This window comes from Podarcis muralis, chromosome 3 (assembly GCF_964188315.1).
Source record: "Podarcis muralis chromosome 3, rPodMur119.hap1.1, whole genome shotgun sequence".
Taxonomy (NCBI): domain Eukaryota; kingdom Metazoa; phylum Chordata; class Lepidosauria; order Squamata; family Lacertidae; genus Podarcis; species Podarcis muralis.
The window spans coordinates 108754761-108779786 of record NC_135657.1 but is presented as its reverse complement, the minus strand read 5'-3'; the positions used below and the strand labels follow the sequence as shown (position 1 = coordinate 108779786).

The 25026-nt window shown below is 45.9% G+C and overlaps 1 protein-coding gene across 10 annotated transcripts in view; it reads left to right on the top strand.

Moving 5' to 3' along the window:
- Window positions 1-25026, top strand: part of PLCB4 (phospholipase C beta 4) — a 219958-nt gene that overhangs the window by 12399 nt on the left and 182533 nt on the right. For all 10 annotated transcript variants that reach the window (XM_077926467.1, XM_028722213.2, XM_077926463.1 and 7 more), the window contains exon 2: window positions 10864-10919. The gene's annotated coding sequence lies outside the window, so the exon portion shown is untranslated. The remainder of the gene's footprint in view (window positions 1-10863; window positions 10920-25026) is intronic.

Sequence of the window (25026 nt, the reverse complement as noted above, 5' to 3'; positions counted from 1 at the left end):
CAGCATACCAATTCAAAGTGGTGTCTCTTTGGGTTGGTGTGGGTTTTTTTTGGGGGGGGGGTAGCTAATGAGAACAGATGTGTTCAATAGCCGGGATGCATTTTGACAAACAGCGCTTTTCACGATGTGTAGTATAAATGTGTTGTAACCTGGCTTCTCAAGCCTGCTGTTTTTCCACTAGCTTTCTGAAATGGTTCGTCCAGTTGTGATATAACACTAACATGCTCAGCAGCGCTCTCACCTGATCTGAATGTCAGTAAAAAGGCCCTCTAAGACAGATGTAGGAAGTTTGTCTTGTTGCTTTATTCTCTCCCACCCCACCCCCTCTATTTTTTATGTGTGCTGCTCAATTACAGTATAATTGAATATTATTCTGTGTTTGTCCATTATCTCTGCTGAGCGCTCTCGAAAAAGGTTCCGTTCACTCCAAAAAGCGTAGAGCTAAGATAAAAGTCTTGCGACAGTGAGCAATGGAGCCTCCTCTCCCCATTTTTAAATTCTTCATGGTGCTTCTCTTCCCCCTTTGGTCTGGACAGCACAGCCTTTTTCTTTAACCCCCAGTCTTTAGACTTGGCAGGCTCCCTGCCCCCACCCCACCCCGGTCTACTTTTGGCATCTCTTATTAGATAATGTAGACAGAAAGCATATGTTTTTTTAAATGATCCCAAGTAAGACATTTATGTTATTGTTGCTGCACAATAATTCAATAGCCTTCCACTACTGGTTGTGTCTTTTCTGCATTTATTTCACGGGGCTCTTGAGGGGTTTGCTAGTATCTTTCAAACTGATTAATTCACAGAAATGAACGAGAAGAGAAATTACTTCTTTCCCCAAGGAAGTACAAACGCTAGGCTCTCTCCTCCCTTCACAACACACATTTCCCCGTCTCCTGAGAATCCAGTACCCTAAAGAATTCATTATGGTAGGCCCCATTCCCTGGGGATTAACATATTTTACCAACTGCAGTCTATCTTATATGAAACACATGGCTACAATTAGTTATGATGTTTTCATTCAGTTTATTAGGGGCTGTAAAGATAAAAAATGCAAATGTTTCCTGGGTAGCGTCTTAGGAATAAATTAAGGCTGATGGGAGTACAGTCGTACCTCGGGTTACAGATGCTTCAGGTTACAGACTCAGCTAAACCAGAAATAGTACCTCGGGTTAAGAACTTTGCTTCAGGATGAGAACAGAAATCGCACGACGGCAGTGCGGTGGCAGCAGGAGGCCCCATTAGCTAAAGTGGTACCTCAGGTTAAGAACAGTTTCAGGTTAAGAACAGACCTCTGGAACGAATTACTGTAAGTTCTTAACCCGAGGTAAAGTAAAGGGAAAGGGAAACTTGACCATTAGGTCCAGTCGTGGCCGGCTCTAGGGTTGCGGCACTTATCTCACTTTATTGGCCGAAGGAGCCGGCGTGCAGCTTCTGGGTCATGTGGCCAGCACGACTAAGCCACTTCTGGCGAACCAGAGCAGTGCACGGAAATGCCGTTTACCTTCACACCGGAGCGGTACCTATTTATCTACTTGCAGTTTGACGTGCTTTTGGACTGCTAGGTTGGCAGGAGCAGGGACCAAGCAACAGGAGCTCATCCCGTTGCGGGGATTCGAACCGCTGACCTTCTGATCAGCAAGTCCTAGGCTCTGTGGTTTAGCCCACAGTGCCACCCGCATCCAAATTGTCTTAGCTAGCTGATATTAAACCATGGTTTGCCAGCTCAGACATGATGCTGAGCCATAAGCAAGCTTCCTACAACCATGGTTTGCTGTGAGGTTTGAATCGTGCTAGACTAGTAGGCAGAAGAGAAAGTCATTTGAGTATTGTATGCTTTTGAACCTTCCTCCAGCCACTGCTTTCCCGCTGAAGTGTGGCCATTTCCTTGAAAGGGGAGAAATCCTCTAGTTCAAGCCAGTCAGGTTTACACAGCAATCTGTAGCTCTCTTCTTAGTGAGTGTGCAGCCGGTTTGCTTGCCAGACAAATAGGAAGGTCATCGGATGATTGTCCCTAATCCAGTTTGCTTTGAGAAGCAGTTGACAGACAGCTGGAAAATCCCACCCACCCCCCATATATTTTTGTACTTTTCTGTGTGTATGTGTGTAAATAATATGTCTTTCACCCATAGCAACCATGACAGGGTTTTATAAATGAAGCATTGTTGTGATTGTTTGAACAACGTTTAAATTTTAATCCACTTCCTGAAACTTCTTTTTAGTGCAGCAATAAAGAACAAAGCAACAATGTGTTAAGTTTTCTTTTCGCCAACACATTGCTACTATGAACCTGTTCATCTTAGGCACTTGAAAAGCTTAACTGTGATTAAGCCTCTGATTTCTTTTTCTTTTTTAAAAAAAGAACAAATTAAATAGGTGCTTGTACTGTATTTTCTTTGAGAGCTTGGAATGCCCCTTTCTCCCTTTCACAGTCTTAGGGGAACTCCTAAATTTGCCGAACTACAGAAATAAAAATTAGAAAAAAACAAGGGGGGCATAAACTCTGTGTTTTTGATTATTATTATTTTTTTTTGGGGGGGGGGGGGATGAACTAGGGATGAGACCACAAAACAGACCAATAAGGTCTGAGCTTTGGAATCCTGCCCGGAATGTTTCCCCAACCCTTTCATAGATTAAAATAGGTTTGTGTTGCATACAGATGTCAGTTTAAGGAAATTATTTAATGCAATTGTGCCTTCCTTAATAGTTTTAAAATTTAATAAAATGGATTTTTTTATCCAGTCCTTCAGGTGTGGGATTAATTCTGACTTCTCTCACCAGCCGATACACTTTTTTTTCCCCAAACGTTGAAACAAATTAGTAACCAAAGCAAGATAGGCGGCCTCTTGAATTTTGAGACGGTATCTCGTGCTTTACTCCCATGAACTTGGCAGATAGAAATGAAAGTTTTTATAACCTTGAAGTAAGTGTATGGGAAAATGCGGCCGAGAAAGACACAGCATGAGGCTTAGGGGTTGTTGTGTTTTGTTTTGCTTTTTATAAAAAGACAAACCATTCAAAACACACACAACCGGCCCCTCCTCCTCCTCATAGGAGCACAAATAACTCTTCAATATCCTTGAAGAGCTGTGGACTAGAAAATAAATGAAAGATGAAAAATACATTACTTTGTGCCCACAAAAGTATTTAAGAAAGTAATTAACAATTAGTTGGAATGCAACAGGAAATGGAAGGAAGCTTGTTCCCTCATCTCTTTCCCCCGAAGACCAGCAAGTTTTAATTATTGTTATCTTTATTTACACTAATTGTCTGGAGCAGCTTGGAAAGGATGGAGGAATGGGAAAGAATTGAAACCTGAGGTGTCACCTCCGTCTCCTTCACGTACCACATAGGTCTCGGCTGCTGACGATGTGATACTGGGCACCTCTTTCTAAAGTGCTTGCAAAAGCTGCAAGCTTGTCGGATGAGATTTAGAAGCCTGATGGTGCAAATGAAGGAAGCATCTTGGTTGTTGACGAGAGAGGAAAGGAAGCGTTTCATACAGCCTGTAGACATCTATATCTCTTCCTGCCTGAGATTGTAATGTAAATGCAGGGCTGGCTTACACATCATACAAATGTTAACAGCCCTGCTGGACCAGGCGGAAGGCCCGTCAAGTCCAGCAGTGAAAATTGAACCCAGCAGCTTTAAAGTGAGACGATCGAACAAACAAAAAAGGTGGAATCCCAGGTCGTTTCCAGATGACCTGCTCATTGAACATTCTTCCCAAAGTCTTTGCACAAAGCTTGTAGGAAGGTTGGCTGTTCAATGGGCATTCATTCAGATTTGATCGGAGGGAGGTTAGACAATATCCCTACTTTCAGGTACATTCTCCTGGCAGTTTGTTGTTGTTTAGTCGTTTAGTCATGTCCTACTCTTCGTAACCCCATGGACCAGAGCACGCCAGGCACTCCTGTCTTTCACTGCCTCCCGCAGTTTGGTCAAACTCATGCTGGTAGCTTCGAGAACACTGTCCAACCATCTCGTCCTCTGTCGTCCCCTTCTCCTTGTGCCCTCCATCTTTCCCAACATCAGGGTCTTTTCCAGGGAGTCTTCTCTTCTCATGATGTGGCCAAAGTATTGGAGCCTCAGCTTCAGGATCTGTCCTTCCAGTGAGCACTCAGGGCTGATTTCCTTAAGAATGGATAGGTTTGATCTTCTTGCACAATTTACTTTACTGCAAAAAGTCCATTTAGGGGTTCGGTGGGGAAGCAGCTGTGTTGGGAAAAAGTGCCGATTCCATACACCCTGGGCAATATATGGCAGCAGAAGATTTTGCAAACAATTTACACACCTGTTTTTCCTGCTTGACCCCTTGGGCAGGATGAAATCCCAAATGTTGATAACCTCTAAGCAGAATGTAACTGGAATCATGCAGTGACTGGGAGCAGGTGGGAACTGGGGTGTAGAAAAGATGTGACAATCTAAAAACCGACAATCGTCATGTGGTTTATTTTAGTTGAACGATTAGTGAAGTTTGCTTTAGTGGGAAGATAAGATCTGACTCGTGGGGCATCTTATGATAGTTGTGGTTATAATGGGTGGTGTGTGATCCTTGTCTACGAAGGACCAAAACATTTGGCGGAACAGTGCCAGCTCCATTTGATCTTTGCTAATGAAAAGTGCACCATTCCAGGGGAAAATAAGTGCGTTTCAGCTCGAATGTTGTGAAATAACCCCACCTATCTCTGTTGAGTGTACTTTGGTAACATGTTGTTCGTAGATGGTGGCTGTAATTTTCTCTCCTTTTGCAGCGTGTTTATGGTTTATTTGCTTCTAGCAGTGTGTTTATGGAAGCTGTGTCTGCTCACAGACAGCAAGGCTGGAAAACCTCAAATATCTGTTTGAAAATGCCATTTTTATTTGCCTGAAATTCAGTTCTATGCAGGGTTGGCTCTTAACCATTGAAGGTGATTTCTAAATCGTTTGCAGTTGTTGTTGTTGTTGCTGTTGTTGTTTTTAAAGCAATCTTATTTTACCTTCTGGACAAATAGTATTTGCAGACTGTCATCTTTGGCATCCTCCCTTGCACACTGTTATGGTGCTGTGTATAAATATAAGTACCGAGGGTGTACAAAACAGGCAACTCCCGCCAGGTCATGTCAGCTAGAATAGGCAAACTGTGTGACAGGGATGTCTGCCCCCTTGCCTGTTGCATCTCCCTCCATAAGTAATGGGGGCAGGAGTCTTCCTGCAGCCAGGGACATAATTCAGTTATGTTTCATGGCTGTGTTTGCAAGGACCTGGTCACTGTCAGACTTCATTAACTAGATGATAAGAGAAGTCATTTCACTTTCATTCACATTCCCCCCAAATCTGTATCTCCCTCTGGCCATGTTTGTGATTGCCTGTTCTCTGCAGAGCTTTAAATTAAGCGAATATTGAACTGCACATTGGAACTATTATCATTTGTCAATTGCATAATCATGCTTTGTCATAGAAACTTGACAAGAGGAGCCAGTCCTGGTGTTCTGTTGCTGCCAAACCATGGAGACGATGTGCTTTGGTGACTGTGCTTACCCCCCCCCCCTCTCTCTCTCTCTCCTTTTCCTTTACAAATGAGAACAATGCATTAAAAAATGTGTCCACGCTGTGAAAACAACTTTATTATAGAATCAGAAATGGTTGTGAGAGGAAGTTTTGGTCTATAAGGACATCACACCCTCCAACATTTTTCTAATGAAAATAGGGACATAAATACATTTATAACAACAACAGCAGCAGCAGCAGCAGCAGCAGCAGCAACAACAACAACAATTTATTACTTATACCCCACCCATCTGGCTGGGCCTCCCCAGCCACTCTGGACAGCTTCCAACAGGATATTATAAACACAATAAAACTTCAAACATTAAAAACTTCCTTAAACAGGGCTGCCTTCAGATGTCTTCTAAAAGTCAGATAGTTTATTTCCTTGACATCTGGTGGGAGGGCGTTCCACAGGGCCGGCGCCACTACCGAGAAGGCCCTCTGCCTGGTTCCCTGTAAGCTCACTTCTCACAGTGAGGGACCCGCCAGAAGGCCCTCGGAGCTGGACCTCAGTGTCTGGGCAGAACGATGGGGGTGGAGACGTTCCTTCTAATTTACATTTCAAAATATTCATTTAAACAACCTTAAATCAATGACTTCCCTTCTTCTTTTTCCGTGTTCATTTTGCACAACATACATCCCTGCATATTTTACATGCATTAAACCATTCAGTATCCCATAGTTACATCCATTAAAACTTATTTACACTGTTGAATTTATCTTAATGCTACCAGCGTTTTTTAAAGTACATAATTTTCACCTATATATTCAATAAATACTTTCCAGTCTTCTTTAAACGTACATTCTTCTTGTTCTCTTATTCTATATGTTAAATCTGCAAGCTGCGCGTATTCCATCGGTTTAAGTTGCCATTCTTCTTTGGTTGGGACCTCGCTCGTTTTCCATTTTTGGTCTAGAAAAACACGGGCTGCAGTAGTGGCATAGATAAATAACCTTTTTTGACATCTGGGAATTTCCATCTGAATCATCCCCAACGAAAATGACTCTGTTTTGGGTTTTTTTGGAAAGGTACTTTTAAACATTTTTTTCCAATTCATTATATATCATTTCCAAATACTCTTTTACCCTTGTACAAGTCCACCACATATGATAAAACGTACCCTCAACTTCATTAGAACTCTAGCACTTATCTGATTCGTACTTGTACTGTATAAGTCTTCCTTGGAGGTTTTTAAACAGAGGCTGGATGGCCATGGATGCTGTAGTTGAGATTCCTGCATTGCAGGGGGCTGGACTAGATGATCGCCGGCATCCCTTCCCAGGCTACAATACAATGATTCATTGTTCATGGATCCAGGAAGAAATAAAGAAAATACTAAGTATATTATACAGTAAAAGGCCAGAGGCATTCCTTTTAGGAATTTTAAATGATGATATTCCAAAAGACAAAACTAAAATTTTATTATACGCAACGTCTGCAGCAAGATTCCTGGTGACTAAGTATTGGAAAGGGAATCAGTTACCCACTAGGGGAGAGTGGTTATGTAAGCTTTCAGAATACTTAAAAAAGGTAAAGGTACCCCTGCCCGTACAGGCCAGTCTTGCCAGACTCTAGGGTTGTGCGCCCATCTCACTCTATAGGCCGGGAGCCAGCGCTGTCCGCAGACACTTCCGGGTCACGTGGCCAGCGTGACAAGCTGCATCTGGCAAGCCAGCGCAGCACACGGAACGCCGTTTACCTTCCCGCTGGTAAGCGGTCCCTATTTATCTACTTGCACCCGGGGGTGCTTTCGAACTGCTAGGTTGGCAGGCGCTGGGACCGAACGACGGGAGCGCACCCCACCGCGGGGATTCGAACCACCGACCATGCGATCGGCAAGTCCTAGGCACTGAGGTTTTACCCACAGCGCCACCCGCATCCCTAGTTCAGAATACTTAGAATTACCCAAATTGGCAGACATAATAAGAAAAAAAACCAAAAAGTGAACTAAAAAAAGAATGGGAGTGCCTAAATGAATACCTTAAAAGTCAAGGTTCTAGGGCAGAAATCTGGCTGAGTCTGGAATAACCTTGTGAAGTGAAAGGACAAGAAAGAGTGATTTATATTTAGATGTTAGGATAGAGATGATAAGGAAAACAGGAAGACACAATGAGAGATAAAGGAGGTGCTTAGGGATTGGTGGAAGTCAATGTTTGTTTGTTTGTTTAGTGTTTATTAATTTGTAAGATATGGATTTTTTGTTTCTTGAATGTTAGTTTTTGTGTATTGTTATTTTTCGATATCTTTTGTGTTGTTGTTTGGAAAAATACTAATAAAATTTATATATATATATATTTAAAAAATAAAATGATTCATTGTTGTGGGAGATATGAACCTCCTGACCCTCCTGACAATCCTCTCCATGGGATTTGGTGTTTCTTTAGACTTCCTCAAAATGGTGCCCTCTAGATGTTGTTGGGACTCCATTTCCCATCAGCTCCAGCACATATAACCATAAAAGTCAAGAGAGTTCTTGCCTAACGCTATTTGGAGGTTGGGGAAGGCTGCAGTGGCCCACAGTGACACAGGAGGCTGTATTATGTCATGTTAGACCATGGGCCCATTTAACTCATTATTGTCTTGACTGAAAGGTCAAGTGGCTTTCTGGGGTTTAATATGGGGGACATTCTCAGCTCTGTCTGAAGATTGAGCTGGGTATTGAACCTTGGGACCATGGGGGAAAATTATGTACACTTGAAAACGTTGGCAGCATTAAGATGAATTCAACAGCGTAAATAAGTTTTGATGGATGTAGCAATGGAATACTGAATGGTTTAGTTTTTGTAAAATATGCAGGGATTTATGGTATTGTACTGGGACGCGGATGGCACTGTGGGTTAAACCACAGAGCCTAGGACTTGCCGATCAGAAGGTCGGCAGTTCAAATCCTCGCGATGGGGTGAGCTCCCATTGCTTGGTCCCAGCTCCTGCCAACCTAGCAGTTCGAAAGCCCATCAAAGTGCAAGTAGATAAATAGGTACCGCTCCAGCAGGAAGGTAAACGGTGTTTCCGTGCGCTGCTCTGGTTCGCCATAAGCAGCTTAGTCATGCTGGCCACATGACCCAAAAGCTGTATGCTGGCTTCCTCGGCCAATAAAGCGACATGAGCGCCGCAACCCCAGAGTCGGCCACGACTGGACCTAATGGTCAGGGGTCCCTTTAACTTTACTATGGTATTGTAAAATGAACCATGGAAAGAGAAGAAGGGAAGTCATTGATATTTCAAGGATGTTTAAATGCGTATTTTAAATTGTAAAACAGAATAATTAATAAAAATTATATAAATGAAAAAAGAGAACTTGGGACCTTCTCCATGCTGAGCACTGGCTCTTGCCCAGAGCCTGTGAGCTCGTTCTGCCCTTCTGCTTCATTGCTAGCTATTTCCTGCTGATTTTATGGAAGGTGGAGCTGAAGCATTTGCCACACATGATAGTGGGGAAAGGGGGGAATCGTGGAGTGCGAAATGTGGCCCGCCATCCTGCAGTTTCATTTTGCCTCTTCTGTGGTTGTGCACACTGCCGTGGACCTCCGTGCCATTTTATCTTGTCTCGGAGAAGCTTCTGGCTCTGGGCGAGGAGCTGTGGAAGAGTGCTTAAAGCTCACATCTCCCTGTTGCCAAGGCAACAGGGTGATGCTTGCTCTCTTTCAGTGTCACGCTGCAAGACTTCAGCGCAGGAGAGAGAGCCTTGCTCTCAGGCAAAGTGCACTCGTCTTGCTTCCAGCCCTGCGCTGCAAGGCTGCAGTGCAGCACAGGGACAGAGGGAGGTGGGTATTCTTGTTGCATCTCTGAAAGGAGCCTGTTCATCCTGTCTGGCAGGCTCTGAAAGGGGCTGCAAAGCTCCAGGATGTAATTTGACTCAGCCCCAGCTTTCTGTTGCTATTACAGTATTATTTTTTGGACAGCAAAGGATGCACTCCAATTATTGCTTTGGGCACGTGCTACTCAACTAAGTTTGGGAGTACCTAACTTGGATGAAGCTGGCTTTGGAACACTCCGTGAAAATGAAACTGGGGTACAGTTTGAATTCATGTGCTTTTTATTTTATTTTTACATTTACAGTCCGCCTTTCCCCCAAGGAGCTCAAGGCATGTAACACAATACGCCATCCTGCCCATTTTATTCTCACAACAGCCCAGTGAGGCAGGTTAGGCTGAGAGACTGTGACTGGCCCAAGGTCCTTCATTGCTGGGTGTGAATTTGAACCCTGGTCTCCCGGGCTGCAGCCCAGATGCTTATCTAGCCAGCGTGGTGTAGTGGTTAAGAGCGGTGGACTCGTAATCTGGTGAACCGGGTTCGCTTCCCCGCTCCTCCACATGCAGCTGCTGGGTGACCTTGGGCTAGTCACACTTCTCTGAAGTCTCTCAGCCCCACTCAACTCACAGAGTGTTTGTTGTGGGGGAGGAAGGGAAAGGAGAATGTTAGCCTCTTTGAGACTCCTTCGGTTAGTGATAAAGTGGGATATCGAATCCAAACTCTTCTTCTTCATTAATGGTGCTGAATACTAGCAAGTTGCATGGGAGATTGCGGTCAAAACAAACATAATTGAGATGTGAGGAGCTGGGCAGAGAAATGGACAGGTAAAAGGCTCACAGACATTAACTTGGAGCTGAAGCAGAAGGTGACGTCATATGTGTGGATACATGTTAATGTATCTGCAGCTTTTCTCCTTTAAGAAAAGCAGTCATGTTTTTGCGCCTCCCCACCGAAAAAGCAAGCAAGACCTAGATTGTGAGGAAGAGGGATGCTTTGTCCACACTGCAATCACCCAATCTACTGCCAGTCCTAGCAGGAAAGTTCCCATTGCTTCCTGCAGAGGCGTCCTGGAAAAAAATAGCAATTTCAGGGGTGGCGATAGTGACTGAGGATTTTCAGTGGGACTGCCGTGTTGGGGAAAAGGTTAATCCCTTCCTTGTGGACTAAAATTCTGGTCCTGCTTTCTCTTCATCCCCTGCTATTGTTATAGCAAAGGACTGAACATGCACACTCTCAACATCTCTTTTCAGGCTGTTGGACCTGCATGGAGCAATGTGAAATGTTGGCGGACTTCAGATCAAATTACGTTTTAAGGATGCCCTAAAATCTTGGGACAACAGCCTGCCCTCGTCTCATTTATTTCATTAGGTTTAAGTGCATGCTTAACTCCTGTTGCAATCAGCAATTAAACCTTGGATTGCGCCCTTGGCTATCACTTGATGTCATTAATGGGGAGATGCCCAAGTTGTGTGTTTTGAACAGCGCCGTAAATATCAATTGTGGAAATGCAATTTAATTTAGAGTGCTGTGAACTTTGCCGCGCCACATTTTTCACCGCTTCTTGTTTTTTTCCTTTCTTTTTCATAGACAAAAGAGCTGTTCTTCACAGCGAGAGCTTCTAAGATGTGAACTTGATTGAAAAGGTAGGTATCCTCTCACGTAATCTAACTGAAAACTTGCAGTGTACTGAGAAATGGTGGAACCTCCTGGTACATGGAAGTGGAAATAAAAATGGGCTTCTTTCTCAGAGGTTTAATTGGGGGCTGTTAGGAACGGTTGAAACCAAGCTGTCTCTGAATACACAGAATACAAAGCTGCCCTATTTCTGTAGTAACTACTGTCTTTTATTTTTAATTTATTTAATCATTTTTTTCAATACAAACAACAACCACAAAAGGCACAACAAAAACCATAATAACACTAATAACACAATTTGACAATTCAGATTTGAGTACTGAAATACTTATAACTACACCTTTTTAACAATATTTCCCCACCTCTCCTCCCCCACCACTGTCTGTCTTATCACTTAAATATTCCTTCCAGATTTCTTCATATTTACCCATTCTTAATTTGCGTCAACATGCAATTCATTCGTATGTAGCTAGTCTGTCCATATTATCAATCCATGTGCTCAATGGAATCTTTTTGCGGCTCTTCCAATTCATCAAAGCAAGTTTTTTTTTGCTTCTAATATGGCACGGTACATCCATTTTATTATTTTTTTGACCCCTTGTAATCTCCCACATTTCCGGAATATAATTGAGGGCTGTTAGGAAAGGTTGAAACCAACATTCTCTGCTTTCCTTGCTCCTCTGTCTCTGAATACACAGAATACAAAGCTGCCCTATTTCTGTATGTTTTGCAGCTGAAGCACAGGGAGGGGAGAACCTTTGGTTCTCCAGCTGTTGGACTACAGCTCCCTTCAGTCATAACTACTGTCTTTGCTGACTAGGGTTGATGGGAGATGTAGTTCAGCAGTATCTTCAGGGGCAACTTCCCCCAAATCTCCTGTAGCTAGCTTTCTACCTTATTGGATGAGGCATCAGCTGCTTTTTAAAAGCAAATTGTGGATGTGCAGCTCTGCCTCCCCTCCCAGATTGACTCCCCTGTGTGTGTGTAGGCAGGCAGGCAGGGAACCCTGATCCAGATCAGACTTCACTTGTTGTTTGCACTGCAGCGGGGAGCTCCTATTTGAGTTCCACATTCTGGATCAGAATTGTGGCAGGGGGGGAAAGGTTTAAGCCCCCTTCCCAGGTCACGGTCCAGATTGGCTCCCCTAAACCTGCATTTTTAATTTTTAATTTTTTTAAGTAATCAAGAAATGTGTATGTGCCCAGCTCTTCAAGTTTGGCTTCTTACAGATTGTGCTTCACACACAATTCACCATTGTGCATTTCAACCCTGGTTAAGAATTAGATTTTGCCACTCAGTGGGATTTGACAGCCCGAGGCAGTGAAGGTTTTGTAGGTAGTAGCCTAGTTCTCATGTCACACTAAACTGTGGTTTGAAACAAACTATGGTTCAATGAGCATGAGTACTATGCCAGTGCATGCTGCTTAAAAGTTCTTGCAGTGTTCCTCCTCCACTCTTACTGCCATCATGCTGCAGATGAAACAAACCAGAGACTGGCTTGTCCTGTTGACTGAACCCTGGCTCTCCAAACAATGAACAGTAATCGAGGTTTGTTCTTGGCTTTTTGCTTGCGATTTTCTTGGAGGCTGGTGTGAAACATATTACAAGCCCAAGATCACACCGCGAGCCAGACTCTGGCTTGTTTCATTTGTGGCATAACAACAACAGGAGGTGCACCATGGGAAACTTTTGAGCAGGAATTGATACCCATTCAAATTCAACTATAGTTGGGGTTTTTTAATGCTATGGTTTAATGTGACGTGCAGACCTTGGACCAGTGTGTGTTTGAGTAGGTTTTCATTTATATGTATATAAATATAAAACATGCCAGAATAGAACGGCATCTCATTAGTATTTTAGATGTTTACTGAATTTGATGTGCCTAGCAGGAACGAAGTCTGCGTACTGGGGATTTAAAAGAAGAGATGGCAGGGGGGAAGGATTCATCAGTCCAAAGAATGTAGCTGGATTTTGCATGCTTGTCGCCAAATGAGACTCGAGGTGTCTACATAAGGTTCAGAATAATTCTGTGTTACAGAATGACGGAGCAGTTTAGTTGCTGAAGGATGCTTCTGGCAATTTCTGTAACGTAAGGGAATTTTGTGTCTGTTGTACAAATTCCATCTGATTTCTGTCAATCAGGCCTGTGTGATTTGGTACTTGTCAAGCCAACAAACCAGCCCATCAGCAATGGAAGGTGGCCCAGCAATAATTAGATATATCTTGTAAGTTTTGCTACATACCTGATACTGCCCAAACACCTGGGAAGCTGGTGTTTGGCTCAGTAGATCCTAGGTTTTGTATGTGTGGACAGGGGTTTGCAGAAGGTAACTTTTCAATTTTACTTGACTTTTAGGGTTTTTAAAATTAATATTATTTAAATTTAGTTTTGGGAGTGACTACAGCTCTCCTAAAATCTCTCTCTCTCTCTCTCTCTCTCTCTCTCTCTCTCTCTCTCTCTCTTGTTTTCTCATTCCTAAATGGTGACAGCTGACTCTTCAGTGACTCCCTTTCATTAGAAATATGTCCAGCAGACAGGAAAAGCATGGAAGTGTAGGAATGTTATGGATAGTAGGAAAGGATATCTTAGATAGGTATTATGCTTCCTTCACTCACACCAATATGGTGGTGTAGTGTGGTGTAGTGGTTAAGAGCAGTAGACTCATAATCTGGTGAACCGGGTTTGCGTCTCTGCTCCTCCACATGCAGCTGCTGGGTGACCTTGGGCTAGTCACACTTCTCTGAAGTCTATCAGCCTCACTCACCTCACAGAGTGTTTGTTGTGGGGGAGGAAGGGAAAGGAGATTGTTAGTCTCTTTGAGACTACTTTGGGTAGTGATAAAGCGGGATATCAAATCCAAACTCCTCCTCCTCCTCCTCCTCCTCCTCCTCCTCTTCTTCTTCCTCTTCTTCTTCTTCTTCTTCCTCTTCTTCTTCTTCTTCAATATAGCTGGAAGCTAGTTTGCAGATTTCTTTGAATCTCTTAGTTAAGATTATTTCCTGGTGTCCCCTTAAATCCCTCTTAAAAGAATAAAGACACAAGAGTCTTTCTGACTAAAGTAACAAAAAGTTGACTCACATTTCAGTTCACAATTTGATCCCTGAAAGGCAGGCTTTACATAGTAGTTACATAAAGAGTGAGTTCATCTCAAACGGAGACTAAACTCATGTGCTGCTGGCCGAGAGTCAGCAGACAGCAAAATTACATTAAGATGACAAAATGGCTGCAGGAGAGCAGCATGGCAGCAAAATAACAGCAAAACAAGTAAGCAAGTGAAGCAAGGAAATCAAGACTGAGAAAATGGCTGCATGACTCGGCTCTTTTATGGAGTCAACCAGAGCCACGCCCATCTAGGTATGCGGGTGGCGCTGTGGTCTAAACCACTGAGCCTCTTGGGCTTGCTGATCAGAAGGTCGGTAGTTTGAATCCCTGTGACGGGGTGAGCTCCCGTTGCTCTGTCCCAGCTCCTGCCAACCTAGCAGTTCGAAAGCACGTCAAAGTGCAAGTAGATAAATAGGTACCGCTGTGGTGGGAAGGTAAACGGCATTTGCATGCGCTCTGGTTTCTGTCACAGTGTTCTGTTGCACCGGAAGTGGTTTAGTCATGCTGGCCACATGTGGTGGGATGATGAGCTGCTTGTGCGTAAAATGCAAGTCCCTCAGAGTTTGATCAGGTTTTCAAACCTCTGCCTGTGACGGAGCCCCTCCGGCATGGCTGCGTCAATCGCTAGTAGAATCCGAAAGTGGTTGCTTTCGGAAACGTTTCCAACATAAAAGCTCTTTCACGGAAACACGTCTTCTGGACTCTCTGCGTGACAGTTTCCGGCGAGGCGTGGGTGTCCCTATAGGAGGTCCTGAGACCTCTCCACTGTTTTCGCTGGAAACGTCTCTGAGCCACCCCTCCGACTCACTTTCCCTGGAAGTTCCTGCTCGCCCCCTACTGGTTCCCTCTTCAGCTGCTCCGTCTCTTTCAACCTGAGGGAGCCTTTGCACCTCCTGTCCTTCCGATGGCAGTTCCCTGACATCCACCTCCCCTCCAGGGCCCCCTTCACCCCCTCCCGTCTCCTCCCCTCCGGGCTGGGAGGAAGTAAAACCCCTGAAAGAACCTTCCTCATCGTCCGAAGTTTCGAACACTTCCCTCCACCTGCTACTGTCCCTCGTCTCTCGATACTCCTCGTCTTCGGAGTCTATTCCCTCTTCCAACTCCGACTCCGTGAATCCTTCCATTTCCTGTTCCTCGTCGGTGGTGCCGAAGTACTCCCTCCTAAACCTTTCTACCGGCTGTGGTTTCCTAGGGAATCTTTGGTGGAACGTTTCTGTTAAAACCTCGTCATTGACCTCCCCTGCAGTCACCCAGGTGTTTTCTGACTCCGGTTCCCCTTCCCACGCCACCAAATACTCTACCTGATTTCCCTTCCACCTGGAATCGAGGATTTCCGCTACATGGTTGCTGCGTTCCCTCTCTTCCAAGGCTGGTCCCCTGACGTGCTCCCCTTCACGTCCCCCCCTGTATGGTGACAGTAACGACCTGTGGAACACTGGGTGCAATTTCATGTGGTTGGGTAACCGGAGTTTGAAAGCCACCGGGTTGACCTGCTGAATGACCTCAAAGGGTCCCAATCTTCTGGGCCTCAATTTCTTACAACCCCCTTTGAACGGCAACCCTTGGGTTGACAGCCACACTTGATCCCCCACCCTTATGGTTTCACCTTCCCTTCTGTTCTTGTCTGCCTGCTTCTTATATTGTGCCTTGGCCCTTTCTAAGTTGAGCTGGAGCTGATGATGGATCGCTTCCATCTCTTCTACAAAATGTTCAGCCGCTGGAACGCTCCATCTCTCCCCTCCCTCCCCTGGAAATGCCCTGGGGTGACACCCGTAATTAGCCAAAAAGGGGCTCATCCCTGTGGACACATTCTCCGCATTATTGTAGGCAAATTCTGCCAGCGCCAACTTTTCGACCCAATCGTTCTCTCTGTCATTGACATAACACCTCAGATATTGTTGAAGAATGCCATTTGCTCTTTCCGCCTGCCCGTTGGTTTCAGGGTGCCGGGCCGTTGAAAAATTGACTTCCACGTGCAGCAAGCTCATGAGCTTCCTCCAGAACCTGGAAGTAAATTGTTTGCCGCGGTCCGAGATCACCCTCAAGGGAGCCCCGTGCAACCTAAAGATGTGTTCTACAAACAACTTCGCTGTTTCTTCCGCTGTGACTGCATGTGAGCATGCTACAAAGTGGCACATCTTTGTTAACAGGTCTACTACTACCATGATGGCTGTTTTCCCCTTGGACTTCGGCAGATCCGTCATAAAATCTATTGATACCGCTTCCCAAGGCCGTTCTGGTGTGGGTAATGGTTCTAATAACCCTGCCGGCTCCCGTCTTTCCCCTTTGGCTCGCTGACATTGGTCACACCCTCTTACATACTCCCTTACATCTTCCCTCACCTTGGGCCACCAGAATTCCCTGGTAACCAACCACATGGTCTTGTGTTGCCCAAAATGTCCCGCCGTGGGGCTATCGTGCAACTGCTTGAGTACTCTCCCCCTCAATTCACCTTCGGGTATATACAGTGCCCCTTTGTAATACAATGCCCCATTTCTTTCCTCAAAACCTTCGGGGCTCTCGCCCTCCCCCCTGAGTCCTCTGAGCTTATCCTGGGCATATTCATCATTTTCCGTTTCCTCTACCAGTTCTCGTTGCCCCACCAGCGCCGCCCCACACACCCAGCGGTCCTCAGGGATGACATGTCTCTCTTCAATCGCCCCCTCCCCCTCCCAATACTCTGGTTTGCGTGAGAGAGCGTCCGCCCTGACGTTTTCTGGACCTGGCACATAACAAATTTCAAAGTTGAATTTAGAGAATTCCTGTGCCCATCTCACTTGTCGTTGGTTGAGCACTCGAGCTGTTCTCCAATACTCTAAATTCTTGTGGTCGGTGCACACTTGCACCTTTTGTTGTGCCCCAATTAATAAATGTCTCCACCTCCGGAACGCTTCGTGAATGGCAAGTAGTTCCCTGTCATACACCGTGTAGTTCCTCTCGGATTTATTCAGCTTCCGCGAGAAGAAGGCACACGGTCTCCACTCTGACATACTCCTCCCCGGTTGAAGAAGTACCGCCCCTACCGCCCGGTCGGACGCATCGGTTTCCACTCTCATGGGTTTTCGTAAATCCACATGCAGAAGTTGTTCTTCCGAGGCGAAAGCCCTTTTCAGTTCTTCAAATGCTCGCTCCGCCTCCGCCGTCCAAACAAATTTCTTCTTGCTGCTGAGGCAGTCGGTGATGGGCGCCGTCAAGTGGGCAAAGTTCTTGATGAACTTCCGATAAAAGTTCCCAAACCCCAAGAATCTTTGCACATCCTTCTTGGTCTTCGGTGTCTTCCATTCCAGTACCGCTTGGACCTTGCCTGGATCCATGGCCAATCCCTTGTCTGACAAGCGGTACCCCAGGAATTCCACCTCCTTGGTATGAAACTGGCACTTCTCCAGTTTCACCCACAGCTGGTTGGCTTGCAGCCTGCCCAACACTTCTCGAACGTCCCTCACATGCTGCTCCTCATCCTCCGAATACACCAACACGTCGTCTAAAAAGGCCACACAGTTCTTGTAGAGCAAAGGCCCCAGAACGTGGTTAATAAACGCTTGAAAGCACGCGGAGCCTCCTTGTAGACCGAAGGGCATAACGAGGTATTCAAAGGCTCCCAAAGGGGTGAACATGGTGGTCTTCCATTCATCTCCCTTCCTTATGCGTATCAGATTGTACGCCCCCCGCAGGTCCAGCTTTGTAAAAATCTTTCCCTTCCTTACCCTGGTCAAAATGTCATCAATTCGGGGCATAGGGAAAGCCAGGGGTTCCGACACTGCATTCAAGGCCCTGAAGTCACACACAAGTCTCGGCTTATCTGTGTTTTTTTTGTCCACAAAAAACACTGGGCTGCCCCCCACCGCTCGGGACTCTCTGATGAAACCTCGCTTCAGGTTTTTGTCAATGAACTCCCTCAGCTCCTGCATCTCCCTGTCGGACATGGCGTACAGCTTGCCCACTGGGAGTTGGGCCCCAGGGAGTAGGTTGATTTGACAGTCAAAGGGTCTATGCGGCGGCAGTTTGTCTGCTTCCCTTTCGCTGAATACGTTGCTCAGATCTGCGTATTGCGGGGGCACCTTCCCTCTGCCCATTACTTCCATCCCGGCTAGGGTGACTTTGTCTCCGCCCTGAACCTTCCCCTGCTTGCAGTGTTCTAGGCAATGCGCTGACCCAAAGGAGACCACCCTCTGATGCCAGCCCACTAGCGGATCGTGTAGCGCCAGCCAGCTCATCCCCAAGATGATGGGAGCTCCTCCCAAGGTGGCCACATTAAACGCTATCCGTTCGGTGTGCCTTGCCACCCTCATTATCATCGGGACAGTCTGTTGGCTAACTTCTCCTCCCAACAGCTCTCTGCCATCAATCGTGGTCACCTGCAAGGGATTACTTAAAGGGATGGTCTGTATCTGGTGCTCAGCTGCAAACTCCTTACTCATAAAATTACAGGAGCTGCCTGAATCCAAAAGCGCCTTGACCTGTAGGGGGTGTCCATTTGGCAGCTCTAGTGACACTTCTATCACTAAAGCAGGTCTGGGTGGTTCTGGCGTGGGCACTTTCACTGCTCTTTGGCCTGGCTGCTGTGCCCCGACGGTGGCAGCCAGGCGTTGGCTTTTACTTGCTCCTTGTTTTCCTCCTCCCTTTCCCCCACAGCTCCTGCCATCCCTTGCCATTCCTTTCTTTGTGGGCAGACTCTGGCAAAGTGCCCTGGCTGTTGGCAGAGATAACATTTCTTGGCGCTCTTTCCCTCCTTCTTCCGCCCTTCACTGGGATTTGAAACTGCGCGCGCCCGCGCTGTTCCAACTTCCATCGGCTCTGCCGGCGGGAAAGGTGGCTCTGGAATGTCCGGAATGCGCAGTTCCCTCCAACGTTCTCCTTTCCCTTCCCGCCTTTCCAAAGCTCTCGCTTCCTGGCGCGCTCCTATGGCCAGCGCGGATTTGGTCAGCTGGTCCATAGACTCCGCCCTTGGCCCCCGGGAAAGTTCATCTTTAACGGCCGAAGAAAGCCCCTCTTCAAAAAGCATTTGGATGGGTTCCGCCGATAGGTCCCACCCCAATTTATGAATCAGCATAGTAAACTCAGTCCAGTACTCACGAACAGATCGGCTCCCCTGTTTGCAAGCCATTAACTGCCTTCGTACCACCCCCTGCTCAATGTCACTGGAAAACATCAGGTCCATGGCACGAAAAAACTTCCTCGTGTCCTTTAGTATCTCATTATTCACTGCCATCAGGGGTCGAACCCAATCCTTCGCCCCCCCTTCGAGATGGCCAATTACAAAAGCCACTCGCGATTCCTCGTCGGGGAAGTCATCATACTGCAGGTTGAGAGCGTATTGCATCTCAGTTCTAAAGGCATGATAGTTTCTGGGATCTCCCCCGAATTTCTGCACCAATCCTGGCACCTTTCTGGCTATCGAGGTGGTTTTCTCCTTTCCCTTTTCTGCATCCTGAGCCCTCCTCTCCTCAAGCCTCGCCGTTTGCATGGCCAGCTGGATCTCCAACGCCCTGTACCTTTCTTCCAGGCTTGGACCTCCTCCAGCTGCTCCTGCTCCTCCGGTTCCGGCTGGGTCGCTCATGATGCCGCTGCTTGCACAAGCTGGCTTTCAGTGACTTTCGGATTGCTGTGGTGGGATGATGAGCTGCTTGTGCGTAAAATGCAAGTCCCTCAGAGTTTGATCAGGTTTTCAAACCTCTGCCTGTGACGGAGCCCCTCCGGCATGGCTGCGTCAATCGCTAGTAGAATCCGAAAGTGGTTGCTTTCGGAAACGTTTCCAACATAAAAGCTCTTTCACGGAAACACGTCTTCTGGACTCTCTGCGTGACAGTTTCCGGCGAGGCGTGGGTGTCCCTATAGGAGGTCCTGAGACCTCTCCACTGTTTTCGCTGGAAACGTCTCTGAGCCACCCCTCCGACTCACTTTCCCTGGAAGTTCCTGCTCGCCCCCTACTGGTTCCCTCTTCAGCTGCTCCGTCTCTTTCAACCTGAGGGAGCCTTTGCACCTCCTGTCCTTCCGATGGCAGTTCCCTGACACCACATGACCTGGAAAGCTGCCTGTGGACAAACGCCGGCTTCCTCAACCTGAAAGTGTGCCGCAACCCCATAGTTGCCTTAACCATCCAGGGGTCCTTTACCTTTACCTACGCCCATCTCCCAGCTCACATGTAGGGGGAGGATGTTCCAGACCAGTGGAACAGGAAGTTACACTGACTGGAGTAACATCCCCCTGCCTGTGCCCGCTTTAGGGAAACAAGGAATGTTGATTTGGCTGTACCAAAGGATTACATCCCACAGGAAGAATTCTCTTGCTGGTAGCCAGCAGGAGTCTGTGTACAGCCATTGCATGTCCTAAAAGGCGATATCTAAGGAGATATCCAGGCCCTGGCAGGGGTGGTGGTGGAGATCTTGCCCTCCCTTGGAACCTTCTAAAATGATAGACATCAGAATAAAAGGTGGCAGTGGGGAGGAGGGCAAAGACTGTCATTTGATCACCACCCCCTGGTATGGAAAGATGGCAGCTTAAGGGGTCTTAGTGTGAAGGGGAAACTGGCAGATTGCAGAAAAGCAGGAAAGTAGAAAGTACTGGCAGAACACACCAGTGGTTTAAGCCAGTGGTTCTCTTTTTTTCCATCATTTTTCTAAAATTTTCTGTTTTGCATTTTAGAATATTCATTTAAACAACCTTAAAATATCAATGACTTCCATTCTTCTCTTTCCATGGTTCATTTTGTATAACACAAATCCCTGCATATTTTATATAAACTAGCCAGTGCAAGTAAATAAAGAGGTACCAATGCGGCAGGAAGGTAAATTCAGAAGTCCATTATTACATCCATCAAAACTTATTTACCGTACACTGTTGAATTTATCTTAATGCTGCCCACGTTTTCAAATATACACAAGTTTCCCTCCATATAATTAATAAACGTTTTCCAATCTTCTTTAAATGTATGTTCTTCTTGTTCTCTTATTCTATATGTTAGGTCTGCAAGCTGTGCATATTCCATCAGTTTAAGTTGCCATTCTGAAGCCAGTGGTTCTCAAAGGGGGTGGGCGGAGAGGATGGCAAATGTGGCAGGAAGATTCAGGGACAAGCGAAGAAACATTTAAACATATCAGTGTAGTATCATATCATATTGCATTGCATCAAAAATATTTTTTTCAGGATGGGATAAGCAACCACAAACACGCCTCTTTGAGAGCATTGTCTATTCTTCTACAGTTCTCCCCGACATATTGTTACAAGCAGGGATTTTCAACTCTGACAGATCTGAAAAGAGAAAGGCTTCTTTGTGTCAATGAGGAGATGAGAGTCTGTTTTTCTTGGTTCAGATCTAATATAAATGTGATGACCCAGCTAAAGCAAAATCACACCTTGTATTCGTATACATGCTTAAGGTACATAGGCAAAAAGCTTGTTTATTATTATATTTTGGGAGTGATTCGTGTTCTTAGCTAGTTGCATTGTTTTATAATTTCTGTATATTCCGCCGATCATATCATAAAATAGTTGTGTTCTTTCTTATAAACCAAGCACTCTGCTAGGAGTTTGTTTCTTCTCCTACCCCCTGTGTATTTCTTTTTCTCTCTTTTTCTCTTTTTTAAATATATCTTTATTAATTTAAAATAAATACATTTATGAAAAACAGACTTACATACAAGTAAACAAACATACAATCAAACGAACAAATAACAGAAAAATCAAACAAACCACCACACTATAAGAAGATTAATATAATTATCATCATATATACTCCTGGTATTGAACACAATTATAAAATTTATAGAAAAGTAATTTAAAACTGACTTCCAATTAATCTCACTGTACTTTGTCTATCCATTATTTTATACCGCACAGTTACATACTTCTTATATAATTTCTTTTTACCTCCCTACAAACTTATATTTATGCAATACAGGGATCAGTCTAATTCTGCCAGGATGTTTCCTTTTATTCCATAGTTTTCTAAATATTCTTTAAAGATTCTCCAATCCGTATAGACTTTTTGTTTTGGTTGTCCTCTTACTCTTCCTGTCGTTTTCGCTAGCTGCAGATATTCTACCATTAGGATTTGCCAATCTTCTGTGTTGGGTATTGTTGTGTTTTTCCAATTTCTTGTTTTCCAGTGTATTTCTTAACCATAAGAATATTCAGTGTTTTTTATTCTGAAAGTGTGTTTTTCCGGGGCGGGGGAAGTGTGGGAACCACTGCTTTTAAACAGTCATAATGTGCTTCCTGTGGGACGCGGGTGGCGCTGTGGGTTAAACAACAGAACCTAGGGCTTGCCGATCAGAAGGTCGGCGGTTTGAATCCCCACGATGGGGTGAGCTCCAGTTGCTCGGTCCCTGCTCCTGCCAACCTAACAGTTCAAAAGCACGTCAAAGTGCAAGTAGATAAATAGGTACCACTCCGGCGGGAAGGTAAACGGTGTTTCCATGCGCTGCTCTGGTTGCCAGAAGTGGCTTAGTCATGCTGGCCACATGACCCGGAAGCTGTACGCCGGCTCCCTCGGCCAATAAAGTGAGATGAGCGTCGCAACCCCAGAGTCGGTCACAACTGGACCTAATGGTCAGGGGTCCCTTTACCTTTTTATGGGCAGAGCAGGGGTGGGTTAAGTGATGGATGGAGAAGTTGAATGGAGAACAGAGGGAGTAGAAGAAATAGGAGACAGAGAGTACCAGGGGACAGCCAATACCAGGGTAGGAGAATTGTGGAGCTGAGAGAGAAGGTGCATGGGTTAGGAGTGGCCAACCACACGGACAATTCATAGGCAGCTCAGGGAGCCTTAAGAATAGAAGGGAAAAGGAAAGCAGAGAGGGAAAGGATTGGGAAGACCCGGAGGTGGTGGGAAACCCATAGAGCTCCCTGAGACAGAGAGGAGATAATAATAATAATAATAATAATAATAATAAGAAGAAGAAGAAGAAGAAGAAGAAGAAGAAGAAGAAGAAGAAGAAGAAGAAGAAGAAATTATTTATATCCCGCCCTCCCCAGCTAAAGCCGGGCTCAGAGCGGCTAACAACGATTAAAGTAACACAGTTTACATAAAATCACAATCAATTAATTGAAATGCATTCTAAAACCAATTCATTCTAAAAGCAACTCAAAATCAAATTAATGGCAACCGTTGGGCTAGATTTCTGTGAGGGTTACCGAAGGAGGGGGTCCGGCTGCACCCTGACCAAAGGCCAGGTGGAACAGCTCTGTCTTGCAGGCCCTGCTGAAAGATGTCAAGTCCCGCAGGGCCCTAGTCTCTTGTGACAGGGTGTTCCACCAGATTGGGGCCACGGCCGAAAAAGCCCTGGCTCTGGTTGAGGCCAGCCTAACCTCTCTGTGGCCTGGGACCTCCAAGATGTTTTTATTTGAAGACCGTCAGGTCCCCCGTGGGACATACCAGGAGCGGTGGTCCCATAGGTATGAGGGTCCTAAAATCAAACGAAAATCAAACGCTGTCTTAAAAACAAAAGAGCAGCCTAGTAAAACTTGAGGAGGAAGCAGTGAAACGCAGAGGCGAAAGTGTATAAAAAACTGCCGGGAAACATCTGCTCGGCCTTCTGTGCGGAGAGCAGCAGCAAGCAGGAGCTCAATGCCACAGTCTCCTGCAATAAAAGCTTTTGCAGTAGGCCTCCCCACCCCCCCAGCCCGCCGGTGCCTCCGACTGGGTGCTGCCAAGATGTGGCATTATCAAGCAAAGCCCCTCTGGCAGGACTTTCTCTGTGTCTGTTGCAATGCCGTCTGATGCATTTGCAATGCCAGTTGGCCAGCAGGAATGCCCATCGCCGTGACTCTCCCTTAATCTGGTTATGAATTCGCTCACTCTTCTGCTTTAAAATAAAATAAACTATTCTTCTCGGTTCGGTTTTGCAAGCACTTCCTTTCAGTGCAACTGTAGATCTAATTGGGGCTGAGTCAAAAGCGTGCAAGGTCTTGTGAAAAACTTTTGCTCCCCAGTGAATTGTACCGCTCTCCCTGTTTGTTTGTTTATTGTGGAGTGTCTGTGTGTATGTCCCTGGCCTGCAAAAGGGGGCAAAGTTTTTTGTTATTATTATCTTGTTAGCTCTATTTATAGCCTAAAAAGGTAAAGGTACCCCTGCCCGTACGGGCCAGTCTTGACAGACTCTAGGGTTGTGCGCTCATCTCACTCTATAGGCCGAGAGCCAGCGCTGTCCGCAGACACTTCCAGGTCATGTGGCCAGCGTGACAAGCTGCATCTGGCGAGCCAGCGCAGCACACGGAACGCCGTTTACCTTCCCGCTGGTAAGCGGTCCCTATTTATCTACTTGCACCTGAGGGTGCTTTCGAACTGCTAGGTTGGCAGGCGCTGGGACCGAGCGACGGTGGCATTAAAATGGATCTCAGTGTTGCAGGATGCAATGTTCCAGGTAAATACATCTATTTAATCAAATGAACAATAAGAGCAGTGTGAGAGCTTATCCCACTATGTAAAGGTAAAGGACCCCTGGACGGTTAAGTCCAGTCAAAGGCAATTATGGGGTGCGGCGCTCATCTCACTTTTCAGGCTGAGGAAGCCGGCGTTTGTCCACAGACAGCTTTCTGGGTCATGTGGCCAGCATGACTAAACTGTTTCTGGAGCAACAAGGCACTGTGATGAGTGCCAGGGCACACACAAACGCCGTTTAGCTTCTCGCCATAGTGATACCTATTTATCTACTTGCACTGGTGTGCTTTTGAACTGCTAGGTTGGCAGGAAATTGGACAGAGCAGGGATTCGAACTGCCAACTTTCCGATCGGCAAGCCCAAGGGGCTCAGTGGTTTAGACCACAGCACCACCTGCGTCTCCCTCCCACTATGTAACCCAGGGCTTCCCTGCCTGGTGAGCTCTTTATTCTGATGCATCTAGAGCTCTTCCCATCCTCAGAGCCCTTCTGAGATCTATTTATTTAAGCAGTCGTACTTCCCTATTAATCCCTTTATCATCAGGTGGGCAATTAGCTTCTCTTCCCCATCAGTTAAACCCCTCCCCTTGATTTGCCACTGGGGTGGCTAGACCTGCTTGGCAGTAGTTTCCTGC